Genomic DNA, 27,881 nt, shown 5'->3' with positions numbered 1-27,881 from the left:
ATTGTGAGCCTGCCCCTGTGTTTACTGCCTCTTCTGAATTAGGAGAAAGATACATGGATACATGGTAGTTTCCTCTCTTTTCAGGAGAAAAAAATGAAAACAGCCCAAAGTGTGTAAAAAAAAAATAATATATATATATATATATATATATATATATATATATATCAAACACAAATTTAAAATAAAGAATAAGAAAATTAAGAAAAAAATAACAAGATCAAGGTTTGCCAGGGTTAGTGTTAGGATTCAAAGGTTGGGGTTAAAGGTTGCAGTCAGCATATTTTGGGTAGACATTGATTTATTTATTTATTTTTTTTAAATTAGTAGCAGTGTCTGTTAGTACCAGTGTGTTTTAAGGGGGATAAAAAAAATGCAAAATGTGCATCATTGTTTCTGGGCTGTACTATGGTTACAAACAACAACTAACATACACATATGTGGTATCAGTGCAATCGCCAGGAGCAGGAGCATTTATTTTGGGCTGTTCTTTGGTGGTAAATTATGATAAAAGCAAGAAATGTACAGCTATATTTAAAAGAAACTTATTTTTTTTAATATTGTTTTGGGTTAGTTTTTCTTTGATAATAAAAAAACAAAATCAGGAGATATCTGTTACCATTTACCACCACAATAAAGCCCATTTTGTCCTAAAAAACAAGATAAAATTTGACTGGATGCACAAAGTTGTTGTGACGATATGTACAGTTTTACTAACACATGTCAAATCTAAGAATCAATAAAGAGAAGCATATTTATCTTTTAGAAATCTAGCTCAATCACAATAACACTTTATCAAGTTATTCCTGATAAAATCCAATTGTTGCCAGCTGTATGTATGGGGTGTATATATGGCTGATGTACATCCAGAGTGAACTTGGTGATGAATAAGCGACACATCCAGTCGTGAAACGCGTCCAACGATTGTCCTGCACTCACAGTGTGTATCTGTATTTACCAATTCGATTGATGTGGAATAAAGACACTACTTTTTTGAAATTTATCGGAAGTGTGGTCATTCCTTTTGTTGTTTAAAACCAAATTACTTCACATATGTAGAACACATATTCATAAAAAAAATCATTATTGATTTTTTGCGAACAACAAGAGTACTGATATGGGACATGGAATATTTGATAGAGAATCTATCAAATTAAAGAAAATACTGTTTGAATGTTCATTTATCCAAATAATGAATTACCTGATTTACAGGAAGAAGCAATTAGTGGGATCAATTGCATATGATCTGTTGAAAGCAACTCAACCTAAAAAAAATTAGGTTGGACATAGACAATTATCTAATAAAGAATGATAAATGGTTAGATCTATACTTCTCCTTGCTTGCTTTGCTGGACCACATCCTATGTTCTCTCCAATTTAGTTAACAGTACAATTCAGAAGCACAGTGAAGTGTTTATTCGGAAATGACAACAATGATCGTTTGATTCCAAAGAAATAGTCCACATTTTTTGAAAACCTTTCAATGAAATAATGAGAACTTCTAGTGCATGAAAGTACTGGTCTTTCACTTAGATGCAAATCCCTAAATAAATCTGATGCAAAACCCCTATATAGCCCAATCATTGCATGTGAGACTTGTATGTTTTACACATCATGCAGTTATTGCTTGCTTTTTTAATAAATAAACATCTGTATTTTTTTTCATGCAATAAATACTAGGATATTTATCAGATGTTGAACTTTATTGCAATGTAGAGTCACAAAAGAACCATAAAAAGAAAATAAACATGTAGGGGCTGCTATGATTGTGGTATGGTGGTATATAGTCATAAATTTACTGACCAGAGGTGGAGATCTCCATCAGCTGTTACTGCAATGTGAATGCCACTGGATTTATGACCTACAAACTGCGGTGCCTCAACGAACATTTGAGTTACAATTGTTTCCTGTGATCTGACCCACTACAATATGATTCTGCACCATATGATTGATTGACTGCCTTGTGATTTGCAGCTTTTTTTGGGATATGATTGGCAGTAGTGATTGCAAGGTGTGTGGCTGTCTTATTGGGAATGTTTCTTGGCCCTGAGGACCCACACACTTTATATCAAGACTGATCTTCCCCACTTAGGCGGTTCCCCACCTTTGCCAGTGGATTTTCCTTCCCAATTATTTACAGTCTTTACAATCATGTTCTGTTTCTTTGTTTTTGACAGTAATCCTTTGGAGATGATTGGCGGCATTATTGCACTGTTTAGGGTTAGTCCTTCAGATGTTGATTGCTCTGTTGCCCCATACACAGTGCAATCTGCCTGACCTTGATCCAATATATTCATTTGTTTGTATTGTGGGATTGGAATAATAGACATTTTGTTCTTTGACACTGCCCTCCTTATATGAGAGTGTATGTACTGTTGATTGACTACACTCTTAATGTATATTTATTATGGGCCAGTACACTTTTTTTGCAGACATTTTCTGCTCTCCTTCATTTTGGCTCTCTCACTTCGTTTCCAACCATTTCTTCCTGCTTGTTATCCACTCTGGAGCCCCCACTCCAGCCCTGTGTTTACTGCCTCGCTCTCTTGTGATCTCCTTTCTGATGGCACCTGCTACAGGTCTGTGGAGTCTCTTCCTTGTCTATTTTCTTTGCAACCAGTGGGATTACTCTGCTATGGGTGTTGGCACCTTTGGTGCTCTCCCTGTTTGTATCTCAAATTGTTTTTAACTTATCACTTATCTGTTTATTTTCACCTTCAGCACATTTATTTGGTGACTTTACACTGGGTTCAAGTCTGTTGTTGTACCTGTCTCTTAATCTACATTCCTGGTGCCGCAGGCTGCTCAGCAGTGCCCCCTTGTATTTTTTTCTATACAAATTACATGTTACCATGCTCCCCTAGTCCAGCTTTGCCTTAGCATGGACAGCCATAGTTAACATGATATTGTGTCATGCAGTTTTGTCTTTTTCTTTGCTGCCTGGATTTTGTTCTCCTTTTTTATGCCTGTTTTGCAGGTACATTTGTTGTTGTTTTTTTGATCTCCCAAATCTGGACATTTTCTCATGATTATTTTTAGCTGGAACTTTGCACTTGTTGATGTCATCACATGTGGGTGATAATGATGGGTGGGGTTTTAAGGTATATATGTTGTGTTGTTTTACTTGTTTGTTATCCTGAGGAAGACGAGCTTGTGCCTCATCTAAACAATGATTAAAAACCGCTTTACATGCCTTCACGACTCGTGAGTGCCACTCTCTTTTTTGTTTTTTTTTTATATATATGTATATATATATATTTTTTTTTTTTTTTAACCCACTTCAAGTGATAGAGCTTTAAATAACATAGTTGCTCACTTTTTTTCTTTTTTAAAGTATTTTCTTGCCCAATTTTATTAAAAGAAAGTTCAGAAAAACACATACCTCACAGGGATATCCAGCATCGAGCATGGCTTTTTTTTTATCAAACAAAATAATGAAATTCAGCCTCCTGACTTACACCTTCAGCACTGCATCTCTGGCCTTACTTTTTGGGACCCTGTCTGTATCTTACAGACAATTTTCACACATGTTTGGACCATACACTCAGCAGCCTCTTGTTGCTCTGGCTCCCTCCTTTCTCCTAGGTGGAGCCCTCTTGACTCCTGGGCAAAGAATGTCTGCAAATGTGGAGCCCAAAACCCTAGTCAGGTCTCTCCCAAAAGCCCAGCACAAACCTGCCCAATTAGTGTGCCGCTAGTACTCAAAACATGGACCCAGGATTGGAGATTGCATCCCTCCCTGATCTCTACAAAATCTCCAGGCTCCAGGTCCCAAACCAGGTTTTACCAACCAATGAGGCAACTAAAAAGTCAGTTTCCTCTGAAAGACTCAAGTTCCTTGGAGCCCTTAAACCTTCCTGGATGAGGATCCTGGGTCATTACCTCTTATCACACTATGGCAGGGCACGGCACTGCCAATATATATATATATATGTATATATATAAAACATTTTCATATTTTAGGAGTAATACTAACTGTTTAACCACTCTACGACCGCTCACAGTAATACTACTGCGGCAGAGTGGTTCGTTATCGTCCAGCCACGTAGTATTAACGTGATTGGACACTCCCCCTTCTGGGCGGCGCTTGCGCGCCGCCGGAGGCTCGCTCCCGCTGTTTTCATTCACAGCGGGAGTCGGGCCAGGGGAGGAGCAGCGGCGATCGCCGCTGCTCTTACCCGAACGTCGGGGATCGAGTCTGGAGATCCGCCCGCTGTGTGTAAACACAGCGGGCGGATCTCCATAGTGACAGGGAGTGACAGATCGGACTGTTCAGCATAGCTGGACATCCGATCTGTCCATGACTCACACAGTCACCTCCCCCCCTACACGTCAGTAAGCACCAGGCATACATTAACCCCTCCCTCTCCAATAAAATTAACCCCTTCCCTGCCAGTGTCATTTTTACAGTAACAGTGCATATTTATAGCACTGATTACTGCAGTAATGTCACTGGTACCCCCAAAAGTGTCAAAAATGTCAGTCAGGGGTCCGGTCTGTCCGCCGCAATGTCGCAATCCCGCAAAAAAAATCGCAGATCGCCGCCATTACGCGTTAAAAAAAAAACACCAAAAATGACAGAAATCTTTCCCTTTGTTAGTAAACGCAATAACTTTTGCGCAAACCAATCAAAATACGCTTATTGCGATTTTTTTTACCAAACATATGTAGCATAAAACAAATTGGCCAAAAATTTTTAAAAAAATTGGTTTTTACATCTTTTTTGGGGGGAATTTCATATAAAAAAATGTTAAAAATATTGTTATTTTTTCAAAATAAACGCTCTTTTTTTGTTTATAGCGCAAAAAGTAAAAATCGCACAGGTGATCAAATACCACCAAAAGAAAGCTCTGTTTGTGGGAAAAAAAGGACGTAAATTTCGTTTGGGTACGGCGTCGCACGACCGCGCAATTGTCAGTTGAAGTCGCACAGCGCCGAATCGCAAAAAGTGGCCTGGACGGAAGACAGCAAAATCCTCCGGTGGTAAAGTGGTTAATTACAAGATCAATATCATTTTGTTAAAAGCCTGTTTCAATGACTGGTGAGAGCTTAGAATTTCCATTTTTTTGGAACAAAGAATTTTGTTTAGTATGCAAAGTATAGCACAGATTACTTTACTTTGAATTCATTTCAATAAAAAAAACATGCAACAAAGGCTTCTAAAATGCTTATCTAAGATATGCTTAACCTATTTGCCATTTTCACAGTAGAACTGAAGAGATGCTTAGGTGGCTTGTCTGGATTTCAAATGTTTTCTATGTTTTTTTATTAATAAAACCATAGGTACCTATTAATAAAAGCCTGAAAAATATCAGAATTGTGCTTTGAGGAACAAGTTAAAATTTTATCTCGAAAGCTGCTTGTTTTCTTCTAATCAAAAAAATAATGCTGATGTATAGTAAAAAAAAAAAAAAAACACAAATTGGAACAGCAATAAAAAAATACACCACTAGGAGAAAAATTTGCTTTCCAGCTTTTTTCCATCAAAAGATTCAACGTGGCATAACTGACAAATTAAAGGGTATAATCACTTCAGGTGCTAGGAAGCCATGCATAGATGACACTAGATGTGTACAGAAAAAAAAAAATTACCAATGGAAGAACCTCCAGGCCAAGGGAAAAAAGAGTCCAAATACATTGTTTGTTTTGCATCAAAAACATCCAATGCATTTGGGGGGTCAAAAATACTCCTCCTTCATCAGGGCAACAACAAAATGCTAAATATTGTATCTGCTAAATGGTGCAACAAAACCCTAGCATAAAAACCATCAATCTTAAAACAAAAATAGTACTGTGGTAAAAACCGAAAACAAAAGGCCTTCTTCAAATGCTGTACTCAGAAAAAAATAAAATAAATAAATAATAATAATATATTTTTTTTAAGTATGTATGGACTATGTAGCATCTGATAATACCATACTGTATTTGTACAATATACTATCCATGATGTTCTATGATTGTGTATATTATCCATGATGTTCTTTGATTGTTAGGCTTATCCACTCACATTTGCATTTAATATTACATTGTGTTTTGTTGTAGCTCTAATGAAGGGAGAGTTTTTTTCTAACCCCCAAAATGCATTGGCTGTTTTATAGTGTAAACCAATAAATGAATTTGGACTGTTTTATCCTTTGGTCTGGAGCTTCTTCCGTTAGTGCATGTTTTTTGTTCTGGTAACTTGCAGGGTATCTACTGGAGGGTAGCCCTGTCTGTTGTGTGCAATCTAACCTGAGCCAGTAGGCACTCTGAATGTTTTTGTCCTCTCACTACTTTGTATGAACCCACATCAAAGTCCCTTAAACTTTTTTCTTCATTGGAGACTAGACCTGCACAGACAGAGTCTGCCTACATTGCAGCAATGATAATTCAAAGGAGACAAATATTGATAGTCCAAAATATCTTTGTTATTACAACATGTGCCATATACAGGGCCGGTGCAAGGAATTTTGACTACATAGGTAAAGATGCATTTTGCTGCCCCCCCAACCCATCCACACCATCCTCTTGCTACTCCCTGTCTAAGACTGAGCTGGTACCTCCTTCATATCGTGCCTGTAATGTGATGGGTGCAGCGTGAAGGACGTCACATACCATTGAAAATGAAGCTATGCTGAATCTGCACTACAAGGCAGTGTGTATTGAGGGGGTGGGGTTATGCATTCCTCGCTTCCCTTCACTGCAGCTGAGGGCAACTAAAACTTCCAATGGCTGGGTTCTCCCCATAAGCAAACTCCAGATCACACCCCCCCAGATAATCCCACATTTATCACACCTCCCCAGATTCCCCCACCCTAATTATACCCCTATTTACCCCCCCCCCCCCACCCTGATCATACCTCCTCAGATACCCCTACCCTGATTACACCCCCAGATACCCCCACTCTAATCACACCCTAGATACCCCCACTCTGATCAAAGCCCTAGATATCCCCCCACCCTGCTCACACCTCTCCAGATACTCTTATACTGATTACACTCCCAGATACCACCCACTCTGATCACACCCCCAGATAGCCCCTTCACCATGATCACACCTCCCCAGATACCCCTACCCTGATTACACCCCCAGATATCCCCACTCTAATCCCACCCCTAGATAACCCACTCCACCCTGATCACACCTCCCCACATAGCCCTACACTGGTTACACCTCCAGATACCCCCCCCCCCACTCTGATCACACCTCTAGATAACTCACCCACCCACCCAGATCACACTTCCCCAAATACCCCTACACTGATTACACCCCCAGATACTCCCCAATCTGATCACACCTTCCCAGATACTCCTACACTGATTACTACCCCAGATACCCCCCACTCTAATCTCACCCCTCCCCAGATACCCCTTCACTGATTAAACCCACCAGATACCCCCCATTCTGATCACATGCCTAGATAACCCACCACAACCTGATCAAATCTCCTCAGATGCCCCTACCCTGATTACACCCCTAGATACCCCTCTACATACTGCAGAGAACTCCATCATTACTAGAGAGAAAGAGGCTGAGAGAGAGGGGGTGGCTAACAGAGAGGAGTGGTTGAGAGAGAGGGAGGCTGACAGAGAGGGTGGCTGAGAGAGAGAAGGGGGCTGACAGAGAGGGAGGGTTAGTGAGAGAGGGGGCACAGAGAGAGGGTGGCTGAGAGAGAGAGGGGGGCTGACAGATGAAGGGCTGAGAGAGAGAGAGGGGTGGTGTCAGGAAAGCTCTGTCAGAGGATGAGTTAAAACCACAGGCTAATCCTGGCTCCACCCTTCTCATCAAGGAACAGCACTATTTAAGCTGGATCAGCACACAGGTTCAGTGCTGTCTCGTCTTCAGCTTCCCCTGTTTGTTCCTGCATCTGCTACCTGTCTCCTGTGAAATACCAACCCGGCTTGCTTTGAACACCCCTACCTCCTGCCTGCATCGACCTCGGCTTGACCTTGACCATCCTTCTGCTCCAACGATTTAATCTGATCTGCTCTTCCTGTGTATGACCCGGCTTGTTTAACTCTGCTTACTTTCAGTTCCTGGAAGCTCCCAGTCACACCCGCTGCCTTCTCTCCACTGGAGTTCTGTGACCACCTGACATCCTACTCTGCTATTAACCAGCACCAGCACGCCATCAGGCACTCGTGCGACTCTGTACTCCTGCGCCTCCTGTTTACACTACCAGGGGCCCCGAGTCAGAGGTGTAAGAGAGGCCTTCCTCAGCATATTCAGGCTCCACCCGCCAGGTACGTGATAGGTGGCTGAGAGGGGGGTCACAGAGAGGGGGCTGAGAGAGAGAGGTGGGCTGAAATAGAGGGTGGCTGAGAGACAGTGGGGGCTGAGAGAAATGGGGTGGACTGACTGAAGGAGAGCTCAGGAGAGGGTGGTGTACAGAGAGGGGGGCTGAGAGAGAAGGAGGAGGGTTGAGAGAGAGAGAGAGAGGGTGGCAGAAAGAGAGAGAGAGGGTGGCAGAGAGAGGGTGGTTGAGAGAGAGAGGGTGGTTGATAGCGAGAAGGGGGCTGACAGGGAGGGGGCCTGAGAGAGAGAGAGGGGGCTAACAGAGGGGGGCTGAGAGAGGGTGGCTCAGAGAGAGGGGGCCTGAGAGAGAGAGATGGGGCTGACAGAGGGGGACTGAGAGAGAGGGTGGCTCAGAGAGAGGTGGGGCTGAGAGGGAGGGGACTGAGAGACAGTGGGAACTGAGAGAGAGGGGGGCTGAGAGAGAGGGGGTAGACTAAAAAAGAGAGAAAGGGGCTGACAGAGATGGTGGATAAGAGAGAAACGGAGTGGGGCTGAGAGAGAGAGAGGGTGGCAGAGAGAGAGAGGGAGGCTGAGAGAGGGTGGTTAAGAGAGTGAGGGGGCTGAAAGAGAGGGGGTGCTGAGAAAGAGAGGGGAGCTGAGAGAGCAGGAGGGCTGAGAGAGAGAGAAGGACTAAGAGAGAGGGGGACTGACAGAGAAAGGGGGCCTCAGAGAGAGGGGGCTGAGGGAGAGAGAGAGAGGGGGGCACAGAGAGAGAGGGTGGTGGACAGAGGGGGGCAGAGACAGACATGGGGTCTCAGAGGGAGAGTGGCAGACAGAAAGAGGAGCTGAGAGAGACACGGGGGGGGGGTCAGAGAGAGAGTGTGGTGGACAGAGATGGGGCTGAGAGAGTGGGGGCTAAGAGAGAGGTTGGCGGACAGAGAGGATGGGCTGAGAGAGAGAGACAGGGGGCTCAGAGAGGGTGGTGAATAGAGAGGGGGGCTCAGAGAGATGGGGGTGGCAGACAGAGTGGTGGGCTGAGAGAGAGAGGGGGTTGACAGAGATGAGGGTCTTTCCTCTGCCCCCTATCCCAGTCTGTATCTGCAGGTAGGTCTGTGTCAGTCTATGATGCCCAATACCTTCTTGATCCGGGAGGTGCTCTGCTGCTCTTCCAGCAGCTCCCTGGCAGCTTGTGCCTCCTGCTCGTTCTTGTTTTCTGGGCCTCACAGCTGATGCTGGAGCGGACCAAAGAGGAGGTTGGAGGAGACAGAGTCCAGGCTTTGGGATTTGGGGGATGCTTTTGCACACCTCTTCGGGGGTCAAGGAGGCTGTTAAGCTCTTCTCTCCCCTGGGCTCTGAGCTGCCTTGGTGTTCCCCTTCCACGTGGGTGTGGCCTCCTTCTGCAGGGCCACCCAATTATCATATAGGGATAGCTGCCCGCACCCCAAGGATGCTGCTGTGCCAACCTCCCACCGCCACTCACCTGACATTCCAACAATGGTCAGCTGCCTCGGGCCACACAATACTGACTGGGCTTGAAGCAGCACACTCGGAACTGATGGTGCCCTTCTAAATTTTATGCGTGGGGCCAGGTGCCTTTCCCATTCGACGCTATGCCACTGCTGAAATCTGAACCCCCAGTAAGTGGCTGGGGATCTGAGTTTTGCCATCCCCCCTACCCTGGCTCCGGCCCTGTATGCAAGAGTAGCTCTGATAGGGATCACACAAACTGTTAACTTCAACATCTTCTGTATGCTACATTAAAAATAAACTTGAAAGGAAGGCTAAGTGTTGTAAGTTGTGTCTTCTTTGATTTTGCAAAAAACATGGCAAAACAGTGTGTGCAGGATTATTTGCTCCCTTACAATGTTACAAAACAATACAGCATTTTGTTGAAATTGACCAGATCAACCTTCTGGTAAATGGTAAAATGATTTAAAGCAGCATTTCTTATGTAATGAAAAAAGAGAAGTACAAGCTTCTACCTTTTGCTCAATAGGCTCTATATTGTGTGTTAATCAATAATAATATAGGTTTTATAGGAATATTTTCAACTTTGTCAAGATACCGTATAACTGTGAATAAACTGCTCTATAAAACTGTCCACATCTCTTTTCCATAGGAAAAAATAAATAAATAAACTGTTGCTTCTGATCTCTTTCCAAGAGAAATTAAATTTATTGAATGAGGTGAAATCATGCTGATTCCTATTATTAAAGTATGTACAAATACATACATATATATATATATATATATATATATATATATATATATATATATATATATATATATATATATATATAGTATATATATATTATATTGTTAAAAAAATTCCCTTACAAAGTAAAATTCTGTTTTCAAAATGAACAGGCTTTATTCATTTATTAAATCAGCCACATTTTTTTTCAAAGTATGATAGATAGGCTGCATAATATTGTCTAAAAATCAGGATCAAGTAGTATAGATAGTTGCAGAGGGAGAGATGAGGCAGGATTTATTTAGGAAATAAATGTGTATATTTTCAGAAACAATCATGCAATGCTGTACCCAAACAAAATTTACGTCTATTTTTTCCCATAAACAGAGTTTTAATTTGGTGGTATTTGATCACCACTGAGATTTTTATATTTTGCAATATAAACGAAAAAGACCTTTTTTTATTATATTTTCTACTTTTTGTTATAAAAAAAAAATACAAAAAACTCAAGTTTTGTCATACATTTAGGCCAAAATGTAGTCAGCCACATGTCTCAGGTAAAAAAAAAATTCAAAAAGTATATATTTATTTGTTTGCGCAAAAGTTTTAGTGTCTACAATCAATGGAACATTTACTTGAATTTACGCAGCTTTTCGTTTATGACAGCCTATCTAATTTCTTGAGGTGCTAAAATGTCAGGGCAGTACAACTCCCCCCCCCCCCCAATTACTCGTTTTTAGAAAGTAGGCACCCCAATGAATTTTCTGACAGGCATGTTGGGCCCATTGAATATTCATTTTTTTGTCACGTGTGATTGAAAAATGACTCAAAAATAATAATTCTACACAAAAGTATCACTGAAATGATATATTTCTCACACATGCCATGGGTATATGTGGAATCCCCTCCTAAAATACATTCTGCTGCTCTCTTGAGTATGGGGATACCCCATGTGTGAGACTTTTTGGCAGTTTAGCCGCGTACAGGACAACGAAAATCAATCACGGCCTTAAAGCTTTCTAAGGGCATAAATTGTTGATTTCACTCCTCACTACCTATCACAGCTTAGGAGGCCTTGAAATGCCAAGACAGCACAAACTCTGCCCCCCCCCCCAAATGACTCATTTATGGAAAGTAGACACTCCAAGCTATTTGCTGAGAGGCATGTTGAGTATTTTACAGATCTCGCTTTTTGTTACAAAGTTTTGAAAACTGAAAAAAGAAAAAAAAAAAGCATTTCTTTTTCTTTCTTCATTTTCCAAAACAAATGAGAGCTGCAAAATACTCACCATGCCTTGTAGCAAATACCTTGAGGTGTCTACTATCCGAAAAGGGGTAATTTTCGGGGTGTTTGTGCTGTCTTGGTATTTTATGGCCTCTGAAACTGTGATAGGTAGTGTGGAGTGAAATCAACAATTTACGCTCTTAGAAAGCCTTAAGGCAGTGATTGGTTTTGGGAGGCCTGTACGCGGCTAGACTCCTAAAAAGTCTCACACATGGGGTATCCCCATTCTCAGAAGAAGCAGCATGTATTTTGGGGTGTAATTTCACATATAGCCATGGCATGTTTGAGCAATATATCAATTCAGTGACAACCTTGTGTAAAAAAAAAATGTAATTTTCCCAGAACTTGTGGCAAAATATGAAATATTCCATGGACTTAACATGCCTCTCAGCAAATAGCTTGGAGTGTCTACTTTCCAAAATGGGGTAATTTGGGGGGGGGGGGGTTGTGCTATCTTGACATTTCAGGGCCTCCAAAACTGTGATAGGTAGTGAGGAAGTAAAATGCGCAATTTACGCTCTTGGAAAGCCTGAAGGCGGTGATAGGATTTCGGGATCCTGTACACGGCTAGGCTCCCAAAAAGTCTCACACATGTGGTATCCCTGTACTCAGGAGAAGCAGCAGAATGTATTTTGGGGGTGTAATTCCACATACACCCATGGCGTGTGTGAGCAACATATAATTTAGTGACAACTTTGTGTTAAAAAAAGTGTAATTTTCCCAAAACTTGTGGCAAAATATAAAATATTCCATGGACTCAACATTCCTCTCTGCAAACAGCTTGGGGTGTCTATTTTCCAAAAAGGGGTCATTTGGGCGGGGGGGGGGGGGTTGAACTGTCCTGGCGTTTTATGATTTTATGCCAAATATTAGAAGCTTATGCCACACATACCCCACTCTTCTAACTACTTGAAGACCAAGCCCTTTTTGACACTTTTTGTTTATATGAAAAATGTATTTTTTATGCTTGAAAATTATTTTGAAAACCCAAACATTATATATTTTTTTAAAGCAGAGGCCCTACAGAAACAATGATTCATTTTTCAGCTGATGTCTAGCTGTGGCATCTTCACAGTGCTAATAAAAAGCTAAAAATGTGCTCCTGACATAAAATTATGCATGTAAACAACTGTACAAAAAATAGTGCAAAAATACATCCAAAATACTGTGAATCCAGTCAGTGACAAATAGTGCACAAAATAAAATGATAGAGTCTGTGTTCTTTTTAAAAAAAAAAATACAACCACCATGCTCTATTTCTCCTGGAGAGGAAAAAGGCTTACTAGATAATTATGACTTCTTAAAAATAAATGAGTCATAAAAATGCTTTTCACAAAAGGTTTTTGAATGTCAGGACATCCAGGATTTTCCCTTTCCCCAGATCTTTGGCATAAGGTGTATACAGATCAACAGATTATGGTTTAAACTCCTCTCCTCCTCTTCACCACAGTGTAGCATCAGAAACATAACAAACTCCATAGTGTAGTATGTACACAAAACGTATGTAAATCACATATAATGCTCTACTCACAGGACAACAAATATAATAGGATATCAACTCCTAGTGCTATGGGAAGGTAGAAGGCTCACCAGATGTTTATGACACACTACGGTAGTTATAAGCAAGTTGAAATTGCACACATAATATATAACATGCAGGATATCCAAATTGCTCTTCTCTTCACTGAAGCATTTCTCATGCATACAGAACCATAGTAACCACCACTAGTTCTCTGCTCAGGCCTGGTATCAAAGCATAAGCAGAACCGTTGTATGGCACATTTTACCACCCAAGACAGCAATATTCTGCTGGGGGGGAAGCCAGCAGAGTTGGCAGGGGCTGGTAAAGGTAGTATCAGCAGGCCTGGAGAGGTGGCTGGAGATGGCAACAGTGGCAGGCAAGCAAAGGATGCAGGAGCTGGTAATGGTGGAAGGCTAGCAGCAATGGCAGGTACTGGCAGTGAAATTATGGTCCTTCAAAGCCATCCGGCCACATTTCAAAGGCCAGGAAGTACATTATTGGCAGCTAGTTGGTATAGCTATACATGGCTGGATTAGTTCACAATTTTTCTGAACTTTGAATTAATTGGGTTTACCTCAAAATCATGTTTGACCTGATTCTAAAGCTTCTACATAATTGGTATGTATAAATAAGAACACATAGTGTTCAAGGCTAAAAACGTGGGACTTTTAGGGGGTGTGGCCAGTGCATACGTGATGATGTGTAGGTAATACATACACAGCTGCTGGTAAGCAAAACGAAGCATATGATGAATCATCACGTGTTTAATGAAATATATACCATAGCATAGTTATTGTACAAGCAAGCATCCAATTATTCCTATATTGCCTATTGTTGGTATATTGTATTAATCATTGTATCATTTTTTATGATTGTACCATGTTACCTTTATGTATATTGTTTACATTCCCCGTTCTATTTTATAATACTCAATGTACAAATGTTCAAGTGCTATGGTATATATTTCATTAAACACGTGATGATTCATCATATGCTTCGTTTTGCTTACCAGCAGCTGTGTATGTATTACCTACACATCATCACGTATGCACTGGCCACACCCCCTAAAAGTCCCACGTTTTTAGCCTTGAACACTATGTGTTCTTATTTATATATACATTAGGGATGGAGACCCCGTTGCACAGGTCTCAATCAAAGTCCCAATTTCCTCTTCTTTCCCAAGTGTCCCTTTCCCTTATCCTCCCCAGTTTTCCCATTCCCCCCCCCCCCTTTCAAATAATTGGTATGTAGGAAAAAGAACAGTTCTTTTTTCAGACAAGTTTAAAAATTAAATAAAATCAAAAATGTTGGCTGCGCATATTGATTTTATTTTGTTTGCAGCTGTGGGAACACAATAAATTTGTTGCAGCCATCGGACACAAGTTAGAAGTGAGGGACACATTAGGTTAAGGAGCGTGGATAATATACACCTGGCTTAAGTTCTAAAATTAGGCAGACTCTTTATAACACTGAGGCAGCAGCCGATGATACACATCAAAGATTTTTGGAAAATGAAAAACTTAAAATTTGGCTGCATGAAATATGTGGTTACTCCAGAAGAGTGGACCCATCCTGATAGCAGAATCAGCAGCATTATTAAACTTTTACTATTGTATAAATATTTAATATTTTAAACAAAAAAAAAGCTCATGAAAACAGTTTCTGCTTATTAGACGTCATAGCTATACTTTATGTTGCTGGTGTGCTGATCATGTTTTTGATAATTTGGTTGCAACATTATTTTATATGAATATAAGATGTTTCATTGTTTGTATAGCCACTCGGATAATGCAGGAAGAGTTAACTGAGGATAAACCGCAACACAAATGTACACAGATAATAGTGCATTATCACTAGCAAATACACTGTATATTTTTTAATAAAACGAATATAGAGAATAGAATTCATTTTACCTAAAGTCTCAGTTTACTGCACATACGCTGTGGTTTTTCTTTAGACCCACCACTGAAATATTTGTAAGTTTCATTGCTCTTTAATGTAAGCCAAGCTGTGTTTCACATAAAACTAACACCAAACTTAGCTTAGATAATAAAAACAACTCATAGAAGATGTCTCAAAAGAATAATTATACATAATAATAAATATAATAATTTTCCAGCATATATTAATACCTTCTATTCCTATGCTAACGTGTTACTTTATGTTTTACATTATAACCTTCATCATATAATAGAAATCATTTCAAAATCATAATTGTAATAAAGCATCTAGACACAATTGAGTGCATTTTGATATTACTTGTATTACATTTCAAATGTTATTTTACTGAAGTCATTAAGCTTGAAGTGCTGTAATTACTTGAGCCACATACTTCACAGGTTACTGAACTAATGCCTCAAATTTTCAACAAGTTACCAAGAAATAGCTCAATGCACAGATGTGTTCTAGTCACTAAGTTTAACATTTCATTGCATACAGACTGCTTGAATGAAAAGAATTTGTTCTGCACTAAGAAATGCATTTTAAAATAATTTTCTCTTTAAAACATTAGATTGCAGGGCAATGGGGCTTACAGACATACTTTAGTAGATATATTATAGGACTTAATTGTACCACATAAAAAAAAAAAAAAAAGATTGTTTTTTCTTTCAATCTTATAGTGATGATACTTTACTTTCAAACAGTTGTTTATTGATGAAGTTTAATATGCAATTAAAAGCAGGATAGAAATATAGACATAACCAGCAATGATACGAGATAAAAAAAACAGCAAACATACTAGATTGGGAAAAAAAAAAAAACATTTATCCTAGCAGATAATTTATAATACAAATATAAATTATCTCATTAAAAGTTTTTTACACTTTCAAATGTTTTATTGGTTTACATTGGTATTTGTTTACTTAAATTCCCTGTGTCATTTGTTTTTTCTTGCCTTGTAATGATGGGCTTACATGTTGTGGCTACAGTTGGTAGTGTGACAGCTGGCCCTAAGTCCATGTATTCATTCACCTAGCTTGTCCCTATTCACCAAAGGGATAGGCAAATTTATGTTTCGGGTCACAATCTATGCCTGTCCATTTCCTGTGTTTTCCTGTGTTTCCATTGTGTTGCATCACAAATGTGGTAGTGCTAATGTGATGAAAGACAGCATGGCAATCTTTCTGTTACGTTTTTAGCCTGTGTCCCATCTAATTACTATGTAGTTCTCAACTAAAGGGCATAAGGCTGAGACCCAGGAATTTTGGGACATTTAATTCTTCACAGGAAGTGTCAGTTCTTAGACTGCAAACAGAGGTCATGCATTAACTATGCAGTGCCATTTAGCATGTCTCCTTTTTGAACACAAACAGAAATTGCTGACAAAAGAATGTGAAGATTTACTAAATTATGGGCTGTGCATACAGGGCAACAAATAATGCCACCAAACAACATAATCAATGCACATCTCAAGGTGAAAACCACAAGGTGCAGGTAGAAAGGTTTTAATGCCTTTAAATAACTAAATATGGGGACTTTTAAGGTGTACTTTACACTTTTTAAATCCCTGTGTGCCTTTCCCCTCATGATTGCTTGCGCCCTGGGCTGTGATGAAGGTGGAGGAGAGTGGAGCTAAAGATTTGTTTTGACAGTGGGATTTCCCCTACACTCATGGACCATCAGTGGAGTGTGATTGTCATGTATATTGCTCTCTAGCAATCCCAGAAGGCACACATGAGGTGGTCACTGGAGCACAAAGGAACACTAGAAACTAACTTACTACATTATACAGTGAGTAAGAAAGTATTGAACGCATCACCATTTTTCTAGGTGACTATATTTCTAAAGGTGCTATAGACATTAAAATTTCACCACATGTCAATAACAATCCATAAAGCTAAAGAAATCAAAACAAATAAGTTCAGAAATTAAATTATGTGTAATAAAATGGAATGAAGTGTGTGTGTGTGTGTGTGTGGGGGGGGGGGGAGTATTAAACACGCTAACTGAAATATATTTATTAATTTGTACAAAACCCTTTGTTGGTATTGGCAGCTTCAAGATGCCTCTTGTATGGAGAAACTAGTCGCATGTCTTCCAATCTTGAAGCTTCTGTGGGCCTCTATGAACTCTGATATTTAGTTCTTTCCATAGATTTTCTATTAGATTCAAGTCGGTTGATTGGCTTGGCCATTCAAGCAGCTTTATTTTCTTTCTTTGAAACAAATTGAGAGTTTCCTTGGCTTTGTGTTTGGGATCAATGTCTTGCTGAAATGTCCACCCTCATTTTGTCTTCATCATTCTGGTAGAAGGCAGCAGATTTTTTTCAAGAATGTCTTGGTACCTTTTTCCATTCATCCTTCTGTCAATGATATGACAATTGCCAGTACCGTATGCTGAAAAACAGTCCCACACCATGATGTTCCCACCTCCAAACTTCACTGTTGGTATAGTGTATTTGGGGTAATTTGCAGTGCCATTGACTTCCAAACATGGTGTGAATTATGGTATCCAAAGAGTTACATTTTGGTCTCATCTGACCAGACTATATTCTTCCAATATTTCACAGGCTTGTCGAATGGTTGTGCAGCAAACTTTAAATGAGCTTCTTTCAGGTCTTTTTAAAGCTCTCCACAAGTGGCCCTTGGCTCTTGGAACTCTTCTGATAATTGTTTTATCTCCTCTATCAAAAATTTTGCGAGGAGCCGGTTTATGGGGAAATTACTGTATGTCCTTTCCATTTCGGATTAAGGCCCTGAAAGTGCTCACTGGAACATTCAGAAGTTTAGAAATCCTTCTGTAACCAATGCCATCAGTATTTTTTGCAACAATTAGGTTGCAAAGGTCTTGAGAGAGCTCTTTTTTTTCACCTATCATGAAATGTTTCTTGTGTGACACCTTGGTAATGAGACACCTCAGATGAGACTGAACCAACTGATATTCATTTTCACTGACAAGGGGCATTATTGCACATAACTTAAGCTCTGAACTTATTTGTTTTGGTTTCCTTGTATGTATGGATCGCATGGGTTGTTACCGACATGTGGTAAAAAATGTCATGTCAAAAGCACCTTTAGAAATATATTCACCTAGAAAAATGATGACATGTTGAATACCTGCTGTATATGTTCTTTTCTTAGTATCTGAGTGCATTGGAAGAATTAGCTTAATGCATCTGAACATTTGCTGGGAAGCATTGGTAGACCTGTTTTAAAAACCTGTGGGGATTTGTGATCTATTCGGTTTAATCACACACTCTAAAATTCAATTTAGTCTCACAGAATCTTTTAGGAAATCATGTGACAAGCAAGGAAACGTGTTGAGATTGAGTCTTGTGACGTCATCACGTATGACAAGGAAATTACTGTATCTCGCAGAGCCGAGCTATTGCAAATATCCAAGTGATCAGTAAGGGGCTTTCACACCCTGATTGTGTTAATGTGAATTGCCTAGGTGCACTAGAGGAAGTGCATTCATAAATGTGAGTTTTATTTCAAGTTTTTTTTAATAAATTTACTAGTTGTATACAATTCAGCACTATACCATTTTTTTAATATTTAATTTTTATGAGCACCATAAAAATGAGTACTGCAGTATACTGGAGTGAGTGTCCCAGGAATAAAAGTCCAACTGCCAGTCATTCGAGCATATACGCCTGTGGGGGAAGCCTTATATTGACCTATGTTAGGTCTATCCATGAGGTGAGTGCATAGTTTGGAAGGTGAAGGGACACTAGAGGGGATTTTTAGATAACTCTCATCTTACAGAAGACTCCTTATTTCAATTTCACAGACTGTATGGACTTTGGTTACACAATATTATGCATATTTATATTTTTCTATATATTTAACTATATCACATGAAATACTAGCACTAGGTGGTGTCTTTATTGCTTTGTTAGTACTGCTTATTTATTATGATGTGCTTTTGACACTTTGCTATTTTTGGATCAAGGTACTCTTTTTTTTTTTTTTTGCAACAATAATTTTTATTGAAGACTTAACAAAAAGAAAAAAGACAAATATATATGTTAAAGGACACAAAGTCATTATGAAGTTTGACATTAATATAACATGTTTCCAGGTAAATAAAAACCAAAGTACAGAACAGGGAGTACAATAGTGTCAACAGGTATCAAGCAGCTGTATCAGAACCTGAGAGTTATTTATTAAGTAGTTAAGGCCAAAGTTTTCAAGTTTTCAGGAATTAAGGGTATATGTTAGTGCTGATGGCTAGAGACTTTTTGGATTAAAAAATGAGATTGAGGTACATAGTCATTTCAGATGGGTTGGGGGCCTGGATTGTATGCCAGGATCTGGTTATAAGATTTTTGGCCACTAATAAGATGAGAACAGTGATGGAGTAGAAATCTTTAGGGATATGCTTTATACCAAGGTTTAGAAGGACTAAAGCTGGGTCTAGTTTTAGGAAGAAGCCAGTGATTTGAGATATTAAGTGCAATACCTGATTCCAGTAGCTTGTTAAGCTCTTGCATGTCCAAAAGGTATGTAGGAGGGTACCAGTTTGACAACATTCTCTCCAGCAAAGGAGGGAGGCATTGGGCTAAAACTTTACTAAGCAGCTAGGTGTCATTTATCACATGGGCAAGTATTTTCTGTGCTAATTCCCAGTGATTAGTACAATTGGTGGTCTGTTTTGCACAGTGGATGGCCTTGAACCATTAGTCTTCAGAGAAGAACTGGTTTAGGTCTTCCTCCCAATGGTCCATTGGAGAAGATTTGTAGAAGGTTTGTTTATTTTGTAGGATAGAGTAAAATAGGGAGATGGTTTATGTATTATGGTAAATTTATTATGGTGGTATATTTATTAAGCTTTATTTTTTGGGTTGGGGTTAGTTAGGAATTGCCAAGCAGCTGTAGGAATGCTTTAAATCAGTTTGGGACCTTGCTTCATAAATGTTGCAACCCTTATATAATTAAAGATCTCTTAAGGTGGGATATTGAAGGTGTTGTGCATGTCTTGAAAGGGTTTGGGTTGGTTATTGAGCAAAGTTCAATCTTTTCCAACTATCGGCTAGAAGGAGGCTTGTTAAATCCTGCGTGTGCATAAGGGAAGTTTCAATGTCCAGCCATAGGTTATCAGGTGATGGGGTAAACCACTGTTCCGGTTGGTTAAGTTGAGATGCTTTCCAGTAGTGGGAAACGTCTACTAGACCGACTCCCCCCCCCCCAATTTCCAGTGTTTAATAAGGTGGGAGTATGGACAGCAAGCTTTTTTGCCTTGCCAAATAAATTTCCTTGTAATGGAGGTGAGGGATTTTAGGTAAGTGCAGTTCGCCAGAATAGGCAGTGTTCTAAATACATAAAGGATTTGCAGAAGGATCATCATTTTAAGAATGGCTATTCTGCCCATCCAGGAGATCTCACACTTTGAAAATTGTTAGATTTAGACTTGTAGCTTATTAATTTGTGGATTGTAGTTGGTTTTGTTTAGATGTTTGGAAGGGAACGTTAAAGTGATACCTAGATATGGAATTCTTTTGTCAGACCAGGAGTATGGAAGGTCATTGGAAAGATTGGAGTGTACATGTTCAGGGTTTCCTAGGTCTAAAATTAAGGACTTGGAGAAATAACTTTGTAGTATGACTCTGCACTAAAGAAGGTAAGTATCTTGTGTGCGTGGTGAAGGGAGGTGGAGGGGTTTATGAGCAATGCATTAAAATTACGTCATCCACAAATAGGTTATTGACGTGGGCGGGTATGGAAACAGAATCCTGATATTTCCGGGTGGGACCTGATGGTTTCAGCGGGCATCCCTGTCTCGTCCCATTGGAAATGTAAAATGATTTGGATAAAAGACTCGAGAAAAAGACTCTTGCAGGGGGGGGGGGGGCAAAATATAGTGCCAATATAGCTGAAAGTATGGGGGCCAAAAAAGCCAAATTTAGTCAGTACTTGTCTGATATATCCTCATTGATTCTCATTGGACTCATTGAGTCCAAGGATAGGAGCAGAGAAGGCGTTCGAGTTTGTTCACCGTGTTGGATAATGTTCAGAATATGCCTGGTGGCATCTTAGGCCTGTCTGCCTTTAATGAACCCAGTTTGGTTAGGCTGGACCAGATATGGGAGTATGTTGTTTAGACAGAGGGCTTTGAGTTTCGCATACATTTTGATATCTGAGTTAAAGTAATTATGTTAGCAGTCAACATCTCACCCGAAAATGATGCCATGCAGGCTGCCTCTGTGAATACTTCCATTAGAAAGGGAGATAGAATATCAGAGAACCATTTGTAATATTCATTTGTGAGTTTGTCTGGGCCAGGTGATTTACCTGAAGGTAAGAGTTTAATGATGTATGCTAGTTCAGTGACTTAAAAGGGGGCATTAAGTAAGTCTAGATCAGAGTCATCTTTAGCTAGGTTATATAAGGCTCCGTAGTAATCCGAGAAAGCGTCTGCTGTGTCTTGTGAATTGGTAAGTCTCTGTTTGGAGAAGGGGTGGAAGAGGAAGGGAATCCTACTTTTGGCCATGTAAGTTTTTAGTTTGTTCGCCAAAAATTTACCTGCTCGATTATCCTGAGTGTAATATCCCACTTTACGTTTTCTTAAATAGGCCTCATGTTGGGAGTATAAATTAATTCTTAGGGAGTGGCACATTTTAATCAGGTCAGCTGAGACGGATTCACAGGGAGAAGATTTGTTTTGGGTTTCAAGATCTTGAATAGACTGGAGAAGCCTGTGCAGTTCAGTATTGAACTGACATTTTGTCCTAGCACTAAGTTGCAGAATCAGCCCCCTGATAAATGCTTTATGACATTCGATAGGGTAAAAGTATGGGGCTTAGAGGAGCTGTTTACACAGAAAAATTCCCGGCAATATTTAGAAAGTTTGTCCAGGTTTTCAGGTTTTTGGATTATTGAGTTATTGCATCTCCGCATGTTTGTCCTAGGGCAGGCGTCCTTTTCCTCAATAGATAGGGTAATAGGAGCATGGTCAGATCATGTTATGTCTAAAATTGAGGAGGAGGAGGTCTGCTGCAGAAGCAAATTTGTCAACAATTTACATGTCAATGCGTGAATGAGAGAGGTATCTAAGAATTTTGATTGGTGTAGTAGGGAATTCAGTTACGGTCGGGTGCTTTTTTGGAAGAGAAGTGTCCACAACAACATTAGTTACAGTCTAATAAAATAGCAGCACTCACAGTGTGTATTCCTAACAGTCCTCCAGTGAGATATGCATGAACGCTGTGAGAAGGAATTGATATATCCATCACCAAGGAAACTAAAGCAAATAAAACCTGCACACTCACACTTTCTCCAATACGAACAGCATAAAAAATGGCAAAGATGTGGTGCAGATTCATTTCAAGCCAAAAACATGGCTGACTTCCAGTGGCATGCAACACCAGTGTCATGTTACGTCATAGATGTTGAGAGACGTAGAAACTGTGAGTATCCTGTATGGAGCTTTTATTGGTTTAATAAATATTTTTAAAGATGTCTGCGCAATGATTGCCCTGTTATTTCTCCATGTATGTGCCTTGGAATCTGTGCCTATGTGGATTGTGTGATGAGATCAAAATGTCAAAGCGATTGACACATGCTATTTTTGACTGGATCCAAATGTCCAAGCGATTGACACATGCTATTTCTGACCTCTGTATAATCCAGTGTTATCTGATAAGAGGCTGCATGCTTTTGTTTCCTTGGTGGTGGATATATCTCACTGGAGGACTGTTTGGAATCAGTTGAGGTTGAGGTCACCTCCGATCAAAATGTTGCTGTATCTCGGTGAGTGGACTTCTGACGAATCGTACTTGATGGGTGTTAGGGATGTATACGTTTAACAGGGTGTAGGGTTTGGAATTGATGTACACTGCAGAATGATATACCTGCCTTCCTGGGTCTAGGAAAGAATCTTTAATTTCTTAGGAGATTGAGTACCTTGGCAAGTAGTATACCTCGTTTTTTGCTGGATTAGGAGGCAAGAAATATGTGGGGGTAAATGTTGTGAGCATCAAAGTGGGTTTCTTGAATGAAGAGGACGTCAGCATTATGTTTACAAGTTTCCTTTCATATGGAGCTCCTGTTGGCCAGTTGGTTTAGGCCATTGACATTCAGCGATAGTATTTTAAGTCCCATGTTTGTTGGAAGAGTGACCGGATGGGGTGGTTCTGTATCTTGATTTTAAAAGTGGGAGACTTGGATTTTGTTGTGGAGGAGATGGTGTAAGCCAGGTCCGACAAGGGGTTTTCTGAAGTGAAGGAAGGTTTGTAGTTCTTTGTGATCTGAACTATGAGACAGATGGGTAGAGGGGATAGGGTTACGTGGAGATGAATCCTGGATGTGTCCACTGGAACATGAAGTGCTAACCAAGAACTTGATTGTTCAGTGAAAAAAAGGAAAGAAAACAAAAACTGAGAAAACAATGTGCAAAAACAGTCTCTCAACATAAAAGAGATACAAAGCAGCATTTGCTGCAGCATTTTGTAGGGGTAGAGTGTGATGGAATACACTCAACTTGCCGCAGGGGGTTATTGAGGTACATGGAAGGGTTTTGGGTTGGAGCCCGTTATGTGTATTTACGCTATCAAGTATGGCCATTATGGAGAATCTGATGCCATCCAGGATTTGTCCTCAGGGGTGGTTGGCACATGGATGGTCTACATGCTAAGAAGGGATGATGTCCCTACTGCGTAGTAAGGACAGGCCTTCTTCTAGAGATGTTATGCGAGAGGTGGTATCTTGATGGGTGATCTCCAGTTTCGCTTGATATTTTGATTTGTATGGAATGTCACGGTTCCATAGAGACTTGGGTATAGTCAGCAGGTTCTTATGAAGTTGCTAGGTGTGTTGAGAGACATCCGGCAAGAGATGAGAAGGAGCCACCTTTTCAGGTAGTTGCGCTGGGCGCCTGAACGCTTCCAGCAATTATTCCTTTACAAGATAGTAGTGAAGTTTAAGGATCACATCTCTGGGAGTCTCAGCTGGGAGGAATGATGGTTTGAGTAGGCGATGGATCTTGTCTATAGTCAGGCCAAAGGAGGTAAGGTTGGGGAGTACTGATAGGAACAGTTTTTCCGTAAAGTGAGGTAGATGCGATGACTGAATTGATTTGGGCACTCCTCTAATTTTTAAGTTGTTTCTGTGGGACCTGTCTTCTAAGTCCACAAGTTTCGCTTTAATCCAAGATTTATCTTCACTTTGAGCTGAGTGTGCATCCACTAGGGTGTTGTAGTTTTCAGCATAGTCACACATTGTGTTTTCTACATTGTTGATCCCCTCTCCCAATCTCCACTTTATGTTGTGCAATACAGTTCATCAGATCAACCTGTACGGGAGCTTTCAGTGAAATTTCTCTTAAGACTGTATCAGAGACTGGTTGTCCGGTAGTAGGGGATGTGGCTATGGGGTCTGGAGCTTGTGTGTGTGTAGGGGTATAGGGGATTCTGCCCCTACCTCTTCTTGCATGCCATCCTCGGATGGTTGGCATGAATCCCTGCATGGCTTGGACTTGCCAGGGCTTGTGAGAGTGGAGGTTGACGTTCCGGGGCTGCTCGCCGCAGAAGCTGTTGTTGGTGAGTGCAGGGCGTTTGGTAAAGAGGTAGCTGCTAGAGGTCTGGCTGCAGAACAGGAGATTTGGTCTCTACGCCATTTTGTTGTGGACCCCGGGAGACGCACGGGAAGAAGCCCAAGAGTTTCCACGGTTGTGGGGCTTCCTTTTTCTCCTGGGCATGGCCGGGTGGTGCTGGCAGGTGTAGGCAAAGGAGGCCACCGTTGATGTTGGCTGTGGGCTCACTTGATCGGCGGATCTCCTGACAGACGTGTGGAGCTCCTGAATCAAGCAGTCATCTCGTTAGGAGTCTTGTTTTATTTTTTTTTTAAATAACAAACATGTTTTACTTATCTGCTCTGTGTAATTGGTTTTTGTACAGAGAGCCCAGATCCTCTTCTTCTCGGGTCCCTCTTCTGTGCTCCTGCCCCTCCTCCTGTTGAGTGCCGCCACAGCAAGAAGCTTGGCACCCGAGCTGAGTTACAGCTGTGTCCATTCAGACATGGAGCTGTGACCCAGCCCTGTCCCCTCTGTCTCCTGATTGGCTGACTGACTTTGATTGACAGCAGAAGGTGCCAATTGTGCCACACTGCTGTCTTAGCCAATGAAGAGGAGAGTCCCAGGCAGCTGAGACACTCCTGCAACATCACTGGATAGAGATGGGCTCAGGTAAGTATAAAGGGGGCTGAGGGGGGCTGCTGTACACCAAAGTTTTTTTTGTATCTTGCATAGAATGCAATAAGATAAAAAAAACTTCTGCCTTTACAATCCCTTTAAGTTTATGTGGGAACACATATAAGTGTTTAGCAGCAAGCCCCATGTGCACATTCATTTATATTTTTAGTTCTTGTTTACACATAGTAGCGCAGGGGATAAGGCACTCTATACATCTAAACTAAAGGTACAATTATACTGAGAGAAAGAACTATACAGAGATTTGATTACATGGGGACATGTGGCTTACAGGTGAATATTATTTATGATTTTTGGTTATTAATAATGAAGCAGATTTACCTTTAGGGTCTAAAGGAATGGTTCAAGTCACCAGTCAGACAGCATAGAAATGTTATATATATATATATATATAGTAATATACATATTAGAATAGCTATACAGAAGGTCAGAGTCATATATTTGCATACACTGTATTTAGCTACATACGAAGATATGCATATGTGGTAGAGTGGATGTTCTTCAATTCCACAAAAATTCATATGATGCAATAAACTTTTTTTTAGAATATTCATATAATAAGATATTAAGATGTTATATAAGTATATACAGTACTTGTAAAAAGAAGTGTAGTATTTGGAATCTTAAAAGTCCCAATATTTAGTGATGTAAGTAATTTTCAAAATATGATGAACATGGTGCCAATCCATTAGTCCAAAAGAATAATTGTTTGAAAATATTGATTAATTAACCCTAAAGTGATTCTAAAGCTTAAACATTTAGAACCACTAACCCCCCATTAAACTTACCCGAGACCTATATTGATCCAGCGCTGTGCCCATCTGCAGCAGCTCTCTCCTGTCTCTCAGTCCACAGAGGTAGCACTGTGTGTGTCAAAAGATGCACACATCAAAGAATCTATGGTTACGTGCATAGATTGCTTTTTTTCCTGTTGGTGCTGTATATCCTCCAAAATTTGCATGGACACTAGTATGCTTTCTATAGGGGCAGTGGGATGTGTTGGTACAATGCAATACACTGTTTACTTTTTTTTTTTTTACACTTATTAGAGTGTCACAAACGACCACTTCATTGAAACTCTATAATCATAGCATTCCCATTGCACATGTTTCTAGAAAGGGCTGTTAGGCGTCAATGGGTGCTGCAGGGACCACCGGGTGGAAAATGTAGATATGCAAAGTAGGAAATATGTAACTACAACACAAAGGATTCTCCAAATGGGTCCAAAGCTTTATTTAGCAGGCACATCATATTTACAAAGTCAATGTTTTGAAACCACACCAGCCCCTTCTTCAGGCGAGTGACATTGAAACTCTACACACAACAGCAAAGTAAAATATGCTGCAGTGCATTGGAATGCATTGCTGTGCAATTTGCTGCTCAGAAATGCAGACATGCTTTCTCTCTGTCCTTGCATTTGAGCCTGTGTTGATAAATGCCTTGTTAAATGTAGCTTAACACACCTGGTGTGAACAAGTCCTAAGGAGGGACCAGGTATTTAATGAGCTGTGGAGAAGAAGAATTTATACTATAATTCATACTAGGCTGAGATGAAAAAAGAGGAAAAAAAAGAATAGAAAGTACCTTTATTGTTCAAAGTTCACCTCAGGCTATAAAAATAATTCTGAAAATGTACTTGCCATTGATTGATTTACTAAAGGCAAATAGGCTGTGAATTAGCTCCAGAGCTTAGTAAAGCTTTCTTTACAAAGAACGCCCAAACATTTGCAAGGAAAAAGAAAAAGTCAGCAGAGCTTCACCTTTTTACTAAGCTCTTGAGCAAATGCCCTTGCAGAGTGCAAATGCATTTACAAAGTGCACAGTCTATTTGTTTTTTTTGTCTTTAGTAAATTAAACACATGAGTTGTTTGTATAGTATTAGTATATTTGTATAGTATTAACATACAGAATGTATACAGTAACCATGTGTCCACACCAGTCATACAGTACATATATCAAATTTGGACAGTTAAGCAGGGATCAGCCACATTTTGATCAATGTATGAACTAGTTGGTTGTGCACGAGTTGATCTATCGATTGACTTGTGTGCAACCAACCTGTTGGGTTTTTCTTTCTGTCTTATTGGGCTATAGACGGCAACACTGATCATTATATTCTGCCGGCAGGTTAGCGCTGTGGGAGTGATTCCCTCATCCACCACTCATGTGTGGTTGGGGGAATCAGCACATTTTTTTTTATTTAACCCACTGTATATATGTATGTATGGCCTGCCTAAGACTTGCATATTGTATTGTTGTTTTAATGGGTGTAGGTATGTTTACAAATGTGTAAGGGGGTGGGTGGTGGCACCCTTATGCATAAATTTTTATTTATGTGCAAAGCCTCCTCCTGTAGCTTTCTGATACAGGGTGGTTCAACTGTGCAGAATAACGTAAATATACGTGATTTGCATTTTCGGATGGGGGCGCACGTGCATGCACCCACTCTGACTGTGCTGTCATTCGCTACAGCACAAATGGTTCAGTGGGTCCTGACCAATTATTTTTGCCCACTGATAGG

General features: G+C 40.2%; 1 protein-coding gene across 3 annotated transcripts in view; it reads right to left on the bottom strand.

Moving 5' to 3' along the window:
- The window catches only part of SGCZ (sarcoglycan zeta), a 1,591,429-nt gene that overhangs the window by 504,234 nt on the left and 1,059,314 nt on the right, over nt 1-27,881 (bottom strand). The window lies entirely within an intron of this gene.

The sequence above is a fragment of the Pelophylax lessonae genome, assembly GCF_965119305.1.
Source record: "Pelophylax lessonae genome assembly, chromosome: 1".
NCBI lineage: Eukaryota > Metazoa > Chordata > Amphibia > Anura > Ranidae > Pelophylax > Pelophylax lessonae.
The sequence above is the reverse complement of the archived record's forward strand: the minus strand, read 5'-3'. Positions and strand labels throughout refer to the sequence as shown.